Source organism: Oryctolagus cuniculus, chromosome 21, assembly GCF_051225735.1.
Source record: "Oryctolagus cuniculus isolate XC-2025 breed Fujian yellow rabbit chromosome 21, ASM5122573v1, whole genome shotgun sequence".
Taxonomy (NCBI): domain Eukaryota; kingdom Metazoa; phylum Chordata; class Mammalia; order Lagomorpha; family Leporidae; genus Oryctolagus; species Oryctolagus cuniculus.
Window position 1 is genome coordinate 49,736,801 of NC_142887.1, and position 8,799 is coordinate 49,745,599.

Consider the following 8,799-nt stretch of genomic DNA (forward strand, 5'->3'; position numbering starts at 1 on the left):
CCTTCTGTCATTGCCTTTCAGTGGGCTCCTGAAACTCCCATGCAAACACCATTATTCATAGGTCATTCAAAACACCAGCAGCCAGTGAGTGTCAGCCAAAATATGAAAATTTTAACCAAGGTTAAAATTATGTTCTGTGTATTAAGTACAATGAATCAGAATCATTCTTTTGAGTTTTCTTTCATAGGAAAAATTTTCAAAATTGTAGGGAAGGAAGGTGGCCACCCGGGGCCCTTTGGTGTAGACACAGTGGTGAGGGAAGGGGAGGCACTGAAGGCTCACACCATATCTCAGGTGGTACCGCCCGCTCAGGACAGTTTCTTGACTCCTCCCCTTGTGGGGCCAGGGGAGGCTGAGCTGATGCTCTTGGGTTGCTGTTGGATTTGCTGTGGGCAGTATTGAGCTGTACTTCATCTTCAGGCATCAGCAGTGGCTGCAAGGCCACTTCCTCTATCTCAGAGACACCAGGTGGGGATTTTTGGCTGCTCTAAGATGTTTAATGGCCCAGATATGGGGTGGTTAGACCTGGTTCAGGGGACCCTAGTCCCTGGCCCCTTAGCCTTTCTGGCTTCCCAAAATGTGGGACAGCTGAGAGTCCAAATGGAGTCTTGCTCGGTGGTGATCTCTTTGGATCAGCTAAGGAGGAAGCCCTATGAGGGCATGGCCTGAGCCAGGTGTTGACTGAATGCCTGAGTCTCCCAAGCCTGGCTCTTCCTCATGGACTGGGAGCTGGGTGACTGGTGCAGTAGTTTCTCTCATCCCTGGAGGGAGGCCACAATGTGGCACCACAGATTGTCATAACAGACTGGTGAGGGCTCTCGTGTTGGACCTGTTGGCACCAAACATGGATGCCTCTCAGCTTCCCATTGCTGGGTCAGGCAGGCTGACAGGAAGGGAGAGGTGTAGCTGAAAGCTGGGTCTTGTTCAGGCTTTCATTGTATGTCTGATTGGCCAGGCTCTTACAGGAGGTGGAAGTGGTGCCCTCTGAGCACATGGACTGCAACTGGTCCAGCACAAAACCTGTTCTCTGCGCCGACTTGAGGCTGGAGGAATGAGAGCCACTGGAAAGTGGGTCAAAGTGAAAGCTTTTGCCAAACGTGGAAGAACAGAAGCTCTCGGGTTCCAAGCTGGGCTCTGAGTGGTAACTGGGATGACGGCTGCTCTCTGCAGTTGAGGTTGGCTTTCTCAAACTGTCCCCATGACTAACCTGGTGCTGGAGGAATGAGGCAGGGCAGCTGATGCACTGCTGCTACTATAAGCTGGCCGACACTTGTACATGGTTGGTGTGGGGGGCTGTCCTTGCCCCAAAAGCTGCTATCTCCATTAGTAGCCAGGCAAAGGTGTGTTCGCAGTCCCATGCAGCTGCTCAGGTCTGGCATAGGAGGAGGCCGGGGTTTGGCATTTGCGGACTGGCTCTCTGTTGTTTCCAAGCTTCCCTTAGACTTAGTTCCCCTAAGCTCTCCCTGGATGCCATTATCCATGATCTTCACAGTAATCTGACACTTCTGGCTGAAGGAAGGGAGGTCTGATTACAATTGTCTTCTCTTTCTTTGGTCTTCCCAAATATCTGGGTGCTGGGGAATTGCAAAGTACATTGTTAAAGCAGCCATTGGTGAAGGGGCTCATGCCTCCCCGGAATTTACCCATAACCTGTTCATTGGCTGTGCGTCCCCAGGCCACCAGCACCACATGAAACCCTGTGAGGCCAGCTACAGGGATGAAGAATAAGCCAGCAACACACTTCACTGCCATTGTGACAGTGTGCAGACCCCTGAGAGCTCCTCTATGTGGCAGAGGACATAAAGGAGGCCAAAGCCAAATATACCCATAGAGTGGGCTGTCAAGGAAAGGAGGAAGAGGAAGAAACAATGCTCGTTCTGGCGGCCAATACAGTTGTTCACCCAGGGGCAGGGATGATCAAATTCCTCCACACAATTATCACAGACACTATGTGGGAACGCCGAGGAGGACAGTAGCAGCGGCGGGTGGCACATCCTTTCATGCACACCTGGATGCCCTTGATCTCCACTGTTTTGTAAAGGGAGCTCAAAAATCTTCCTTGTCCTCATTTTCCTCAGCTCCAGGGAAAATGCCTGGGTCCATGAAGGTGGCCCTACTGAAATTGGCCAGAACAAAGAGAAACATAAATGCATTGTAGATGGGCACTGCAGGTGACATATTCAGGCTTAGTTCTGGACAAGCAAAGAAGAGTGTTGTAGCTCCCACTAAGAAGATAGCGGCTGCTGAGGCCAGGACGTGTTTCTGGGTCTGAATCTCTTTCCAGACTCTGCAGCATGTTGGAGCTCTGAGGGGAGATCTGCCCTGCTGCATAGCCCAGGCCCACTCAGAGGCAGAATGGATAAGACAATGGGATAAGGGAACCAACAGAGAAGAGTACAGAAAAAACAAACAAAAAAAAAAAATCAGGGAAACAAAAAATTTAGAATTATCATCCTTCCACATCCCCAAACAAAACTGAAGGTCAAAATATCTCAAATGAAGGAAACATATGGGAGGGGTAAAGGTGGATTGCAAGTGATAAATAACCGCTTCCCCAGAACAAAGCAGAAGAGGAGGTTAAGAAACACAACTTGGGGGCTGGCGCCGTGGTGTAGCAAGTAAAGCCGCTGCTTGTAGTGCCGGCCTCCTATATGGACACCAGTTCAAGTCCTGGCTGCTCCACTTTTGATCCAGCTCTCTGCTATGGCCTGGGAAAGCAGTAGAAGATGGCCCAAGTCCTTGGGACCCTTCACCCGCGTGGGAGACCTGGAAGAAGCTCCTGGCTCCTGGCTTCGGATTGGCGCAGCTCCAGCCTTTGCAGCCAATTGGGGAGTGAACCAGCAGATGGAAGACTTCTCTCTCTCTCTCTGCCTCTCCTCTGTGTAACTTTCAAATAAATATAAAAAAAACAAAAACAAAAAAACACAAGTTTACCAGCTTGGAAATGGGAGACAAACAGGAGGCTGTACACATACAAGTAGCTGCAGGTAGAGAACATGGACAGTCAGACAGATCAAGGTACCGCTCATGGACAGAGGCAGGTCTTCAAAAAAAAGAAGGGGAAATTTCAAGGCAGGGCAGGAAATTCTGAGCAAGGAAAATTCCTGAGGAGATACTCTAGTACCTCCACGACTACCACACTCCCACAAAATGTGAGCACTACCTAGAAGAGGTGTGTGCTGTGCATTTTTATCCATGAAGGAACCTGCAGCCCCTTCCAGCGTGGAAGAAGAGCTGTTTTCACTGCAGCCCTTGTCAGTTCTAGGCAGCCTTCTCAATGCCACCGCTCCCACACCTTGACTTCACCAGGGTTTGTAGTCTGCAATGGCTCTGTAATATTATTTATTTCTCTCTTGGTGGCTAATGCTGGACTACAGCTGTTACAAGTTGAGTTGTAAAGACTTTCCTTTAAGAAGAGAGAAAACAGAGAGAGAGCAAGCTGCTCTGTCTTCAATCTCTTCTTGCTATTCCCAAGCCCTTCGAGGGCCCCATTTCCTATAGAGTTCATGCAAAACTGAAGGAAAACTTAAAATCCTTGAAGCCTTTTCTTCCCAATAAGCAGAATAAGACAAAGACATTGATACCACGTGATACTTTAAAAAATAACTCGGGATGAAGGCACAGTTCCAAAGATGTCCCAGTTTCCAGGTTAGTCACTGTGTCTGGTCTTTCTTCTTCAATCTTGGGCTTTCCAGACACAGAGTTCAACTGGGTTATGGTGCCTCCCTTGGAGCAGTGCCCATCACCGCCACCGTCGTTGTCGACGCAGCCTCCCGGCAGTGCTGTCCGGCCTCTGACAGGCAGCGCAGAGCCCCCACACGCTGCACGCCCGCACTGCTCCTCCACGAGCCAGTGCACAGCCATGGCTCTCAGGGCAGGGTATCAAGCCCTCCCAGTGTTCCCATTGGCTCCCTGCCCCGGGCACATGAGACGTTTCTCTCATTCATGAGGGTCACGCAGTTGCACCTGCCCCTACTCCCTCTGCCATCCACCCATAGCCCCCACCCCTTCTCCACTCTCAAAGTTAAGTACTCTTAACATCTTAACATTCTTTAAAAGTAATTCTAGATGGTTTAAAAGTAAGTATGAAATTTTTATCCTGTTTCATTTTGAAAATTATGCTAATTTAGAAGTTTTTAAAGAATTATTTTGAGATGGTGATGGGGCTGACGCTGTGGCATAGTAGCTTAATCCTTCACCTGCGGTGCCAGCATCTCACATGGGTGCCAGTTCTAGTCCCAGCTGCTCCTCTTCCAATCCAGAGAGCTTCTGCTATGGCCTGGGAAAACAGTAGAAGATGGCCCAAGTCCTTCAGCCCCTGCACCCATGTGGGAGACTGGGAGGAAGCTCCTGGCTCCAGGCTTCAGGTTGGCACCCCTCCAGCCATTGCGGCCATTTGGGGGCTGAAGCAAGATGGAAGACCTTTATCTCTTTCGCTCCCTCCCTTTCATTGTCTGTAACTGTACCTTTCAAATAAATAAATAGAATCTTTAAAAATAAAAAAACTTATTTTGGGGCCAAAATAATGGCATAGCAGCTAAAGCAGCCTCCTGTAATTCCATTATTTCATATGGACACCAGTTCAAGTCCCAGCTCCACACTTCTTACCCAGCTCCCTGCTAGTGGCTGGTGAAAAGCAGCAGGTGGCCCAGGTGCTTAGGTCCCTGCACCCATTTGGAAGACTCAGATGAAGCACTCTGACCCAGTGCTGGCTGCTGTGGGCATATGGAGAGTGATCCAGCAGATGGAAATGCACGTTCTCTCTCTGTGTAACTCTGACTTTCAAACAAATAAATAAACCTTTAAAAAATGAATTATTTCAAAATGTAAATTTTTGTCATAAGGTAGAAAGGCTACAATACTCTAGAATGTAAGGACAAAAATAGGACAAAAACTGAAGGTTTAAGTAAGTTGCAGAAAGCATGAGCACATAACAGAAGGTTTGAAGTGGCCAGCACTATGGCGCAGTGAGTTAATGCCTTGGCCTGAAGCACTGGCGTCCCATATGGGTGCCAGTTCTAGTCCTGGCTGCTCGTCCTCTGATCCAGCTCTCTGCTATGGCCTGGGATATCAATGGAAGATGGCCCAAGTCCTTGGGTCCCTGCACCTGTGTGGGAGACCTGGAGGAGGCTTCTGGCTCTGAATTGGCACAGCAATGGTCAATGCAGCCATCTGGGAAGTGAACAAGCAGATGGAAGACCTCTCTGTCTCTACTTCTCTCTAACTCTGACTTTCAAATAAATAAAATAAATCTTTAAAAAAAAGGTTTGAAAAGGAAAAATCTTGTAAGAAAAATTGTGTGTGTGTGAAAACCAAAAGCTTCATTCAAATCTCCCACATGGGTGAAGGAGCCTAGCACTAGGGCCATCCTCACTGCTTTCCCAGGCACATTAACAGTGAGCTTCATCAGAAGTGGAGCAGGGTCTAGCACTGTGGCAGAGTGCTGAGATGGTGGCAGCCATTTGAGCAGCAGTTCATGTCCCAGCTATTCCATTTCCAATCCAGCTCCCTGCTAATGCACCTGGAAAAGCAACAAAAGATGACCCAAGTGCTTGAGTCCCTCCAAGCACATTAGGAGACCTGGAAGAAGCTTCTGACTTTGGCCTGGCCTAGCCCCAGATTCTGTGGCCATTTGGGGAGTGAACTACTAGATGAAAATGTCTGTCTTTTGGAATCTCTCTATATATATATATAATTCTGCCTTTCAAATAAATAAATAAATAAATAAACTCTTTTTTACAAATGTGGAACAGTCATTATTCAAACCAGCACTCTGGGATGAGGCATCCCAGACAGCTGCCTAATCTACTATACCACAATGCCTGCCCAATTATAATTTTAAAAATTTACATTGTTTTCTAAAATTTTGGAATGAATATCAAAGGTACACTGAAATAAAATTAGAATTTGATGCTTTTTTAAACAAGCTGTTTATGTGCATATTGATATGTTAGAAAATATCTGGAAATAGCCTTGGACTTTAATTTTGGAATATTTTTTTTTAAAGATTTATTGATTTATTTGAAAGGCAGAGTTCCAGAGAGGCAGAGGAGAGAGAGAGATCTTCCATCCTCTTGTTCACTCCCCAGATGTCCTCAATTGCCAGAGCTGAGCCAGGAGCCAAGAGGTAGCATCTTCCTCCAGGTCTCCAACATGAATGCAGGGGCCCAAGGACATGGGCCATCTTCTACTGCTTTCCCAGCCATAGCAGAGAGCTGAATCAGAAGTGGAGCAGCTGTGACTCAAATTAGTGACCAAATGAGATGCTGGCACTGCAGTTGGCAGCTTCACGTGCTATGCCATAGTGCTGGTCATGGAATCTTTTGTTAAAAAAAAAAAAAAAAAAACAAAAACTGCAGCATCTCCTTTTAAGAATTCTTGCTTAGTTTTTAATCATCTGTGAATTTTCTAATCAGCTTCCTTAATCTTTCTTCTCCTTCCTGGTTGTGACTCTTAAATTTTTCTAATAATGGGTTATTTTATATGCTATTTTTCTATTCAAGGTTTTTACTTCCACTTTGGTGACTGACCAAAAATCACAAATGTTGTGCCTTAGCAAACAATCAGAATTGTTTGGAAAAAGCTGAGTCATAAGAGTTAAAAGTTGTATATATACTTGTTTTATAAAATCAGATTTATGAGTAAATCTGGTTTAGAACTGGTTGAATCACACTAAGCAGATGGATGCTATTTCAAAATTATGTGAGCCTATTTTGACCAAATATTTTAAGCCATTTTGACATCCTGAGACTTTCCCAGAATCAAGGTTCTAAATTTTTTCACTTTGAGATTTTCAGCAGGAACCCTTGATGTGTCAAAGGATATATGTCTTATCTTTTAGAGGTAATAGTTTATTATGCAACTTGCATTTTAGGAAAGTACTGTCATGAAATTATGCTCAATGTTAAATTATATTTATATAGATATGTCATTGATATAAATGTCCTAGAAGTAATATAAATTTTAAAATCTGATAGTTCTGTTGCGTTGTTAGTAGTCATGATGGTTATCTTCATAAAAAGGAGACCCAGAGTCCTAAAAGGGACAATAGGTATGTAAAATCCTTCAGTTTCTTTCTTTCCTTTTTAAAGATGTATCTACTTATTTGAAGGCAGAATTCCAGAAAGGAGGAGAGAGAGAGAGAGAGAGATTGGATTTCTTCTGTTGGTTCACACTCCAAAGGGCCACAATGACCAAAGCTAAACCAGGCTGAAGCCAGGCAATATGGTCATAATTCAAGTTCTCCCAAATGGGTACAGGAGCAGACACTTCGCCATCCTCTGCTGCTTTCCCAGGTGCATTAGCAGGGAGCAGGATCAGAGTGGAGCAACCAGGACTCGAAGTGTAACCCATAGGGGATGCCAGCATCATAGGCAGTAGCTTCACCTGCAATGCCACAATGCTGGTCCCTCTTTAGTTGCTTTGTAACATCCTGTATGGAATGAACATAAATGGCTCATGTCAATTAATCAATTTCATAATTTTAACTATGTTTATTTAAAGACTTCTGTCATCCATAGTTTTGTATTCTTCTCTAAAAACACTTGTAATCAATTTCACAGAAAATGTTCCTGAATACAGATTTTTGGCTACTTTAGACAAGAATTTCCAGAACTTTGAGGGAAAGAAAAAAACTAAAAATCCCATAAACTGGTAATGGAGGGGCCAGTGCTATGGCAGAGTGGGTTAAAGCCCCAACTTGCAGCTCCAGCAAAAACAAAGAAACTGGGGCCAGCCCCATGGCACAGTAGGTTAATCCTCTGCCTGTGGCACTGGCATCCCATATGGGTGCCAGTTCTAGTCCCAGCTGCTCCTCTTCCAATCTACCTCTCTGCTATGGACCGGGAAAGCAGTAGAAGATGGCCCAAGTCCTTGGGCCCCTGAACCCATGGGGAGACTGGGAAGAAGCTTCCGATTGGCACAGCTCCAGCTGTTGCAGCCATTTGGGGAGTGAACCAAAGGAAGGAAGACCTTTCTCCCTGTCTTTTCCTCTCACTGTCTGTAACTCTACCTCTCAAATAAAATAAAATCCTAAAAAACATAAAGGGGCTGATACTGTAAGATGTGGACTTGGTCACCCAAGGCTAGCTGACATGTCTAAGAATTACAGCCACTTGTTCACTGAATTAGACACAACAGTTCACATTTGGGCAGTTTTTTACCACTGTGCATACTGCTCACTGTGCATACTGGGCTCACTTCTGGAAAAAGGAAGGCTACTGGCTCATTTCTGGCTATTTGGGAGAGTCTAAGCCATACTATTTGATAACTGAAATATTACTAAAAGAAAAAAAGCCTTTTTTTTTTTAATCCAGCCACATTGTCCACGGGCCCCTCTAGAGACAATAAATGTGAATGATTACATGTATTGAACAAATGTGTCCCAGCAGGCTATTCTAATGGCCCTTTAGCAGGGGTGGAGGACTTCCATACGCTAGCCACATAAAGCCCATAGAATCATTTGGTCTGACCCTGCCAAGGCAACTACAAATGGGATTCAATATTCAATCTATACCCACTAAATCTTAAGTTGCCAAGGCAACTACAAATGGGACTTGATATTCAATCTATACAAAATAAATCTTAAGTTCATAATTTTGTATGTCCTGTGAATGATGTTATAGACACCAAAATGTCCCATGGAAGAAAGGCCCTTTGCTTTAAAGACTACAGACCTTAAACAATAAAGGATGGAAACAGCTTCGAAGACAAGGAGATCCAACCATTGAACACACAGCAGTAACTCCTCCAGAATCTTTGGAAGCAACAGCACTGTTACCAGGTATCTTAGAACTGAAG

The 8,799-nt window shown here is 45.2% G+C and overlaps 1 pseudogene; it reads right to left on the bottom strand.

Moving 5' to 3' along the window:
- Window positions 1-278: 278 nt before the first annotated feature.
- Window positions 279-2,747, bottom strand: LOC149119999 (palmitoyltransferase ZDHHC5 pseudogene; annotated as a pseudogene).
- Window positions 2,748-8,799: the final 6,052 nt, after the last annotated feature.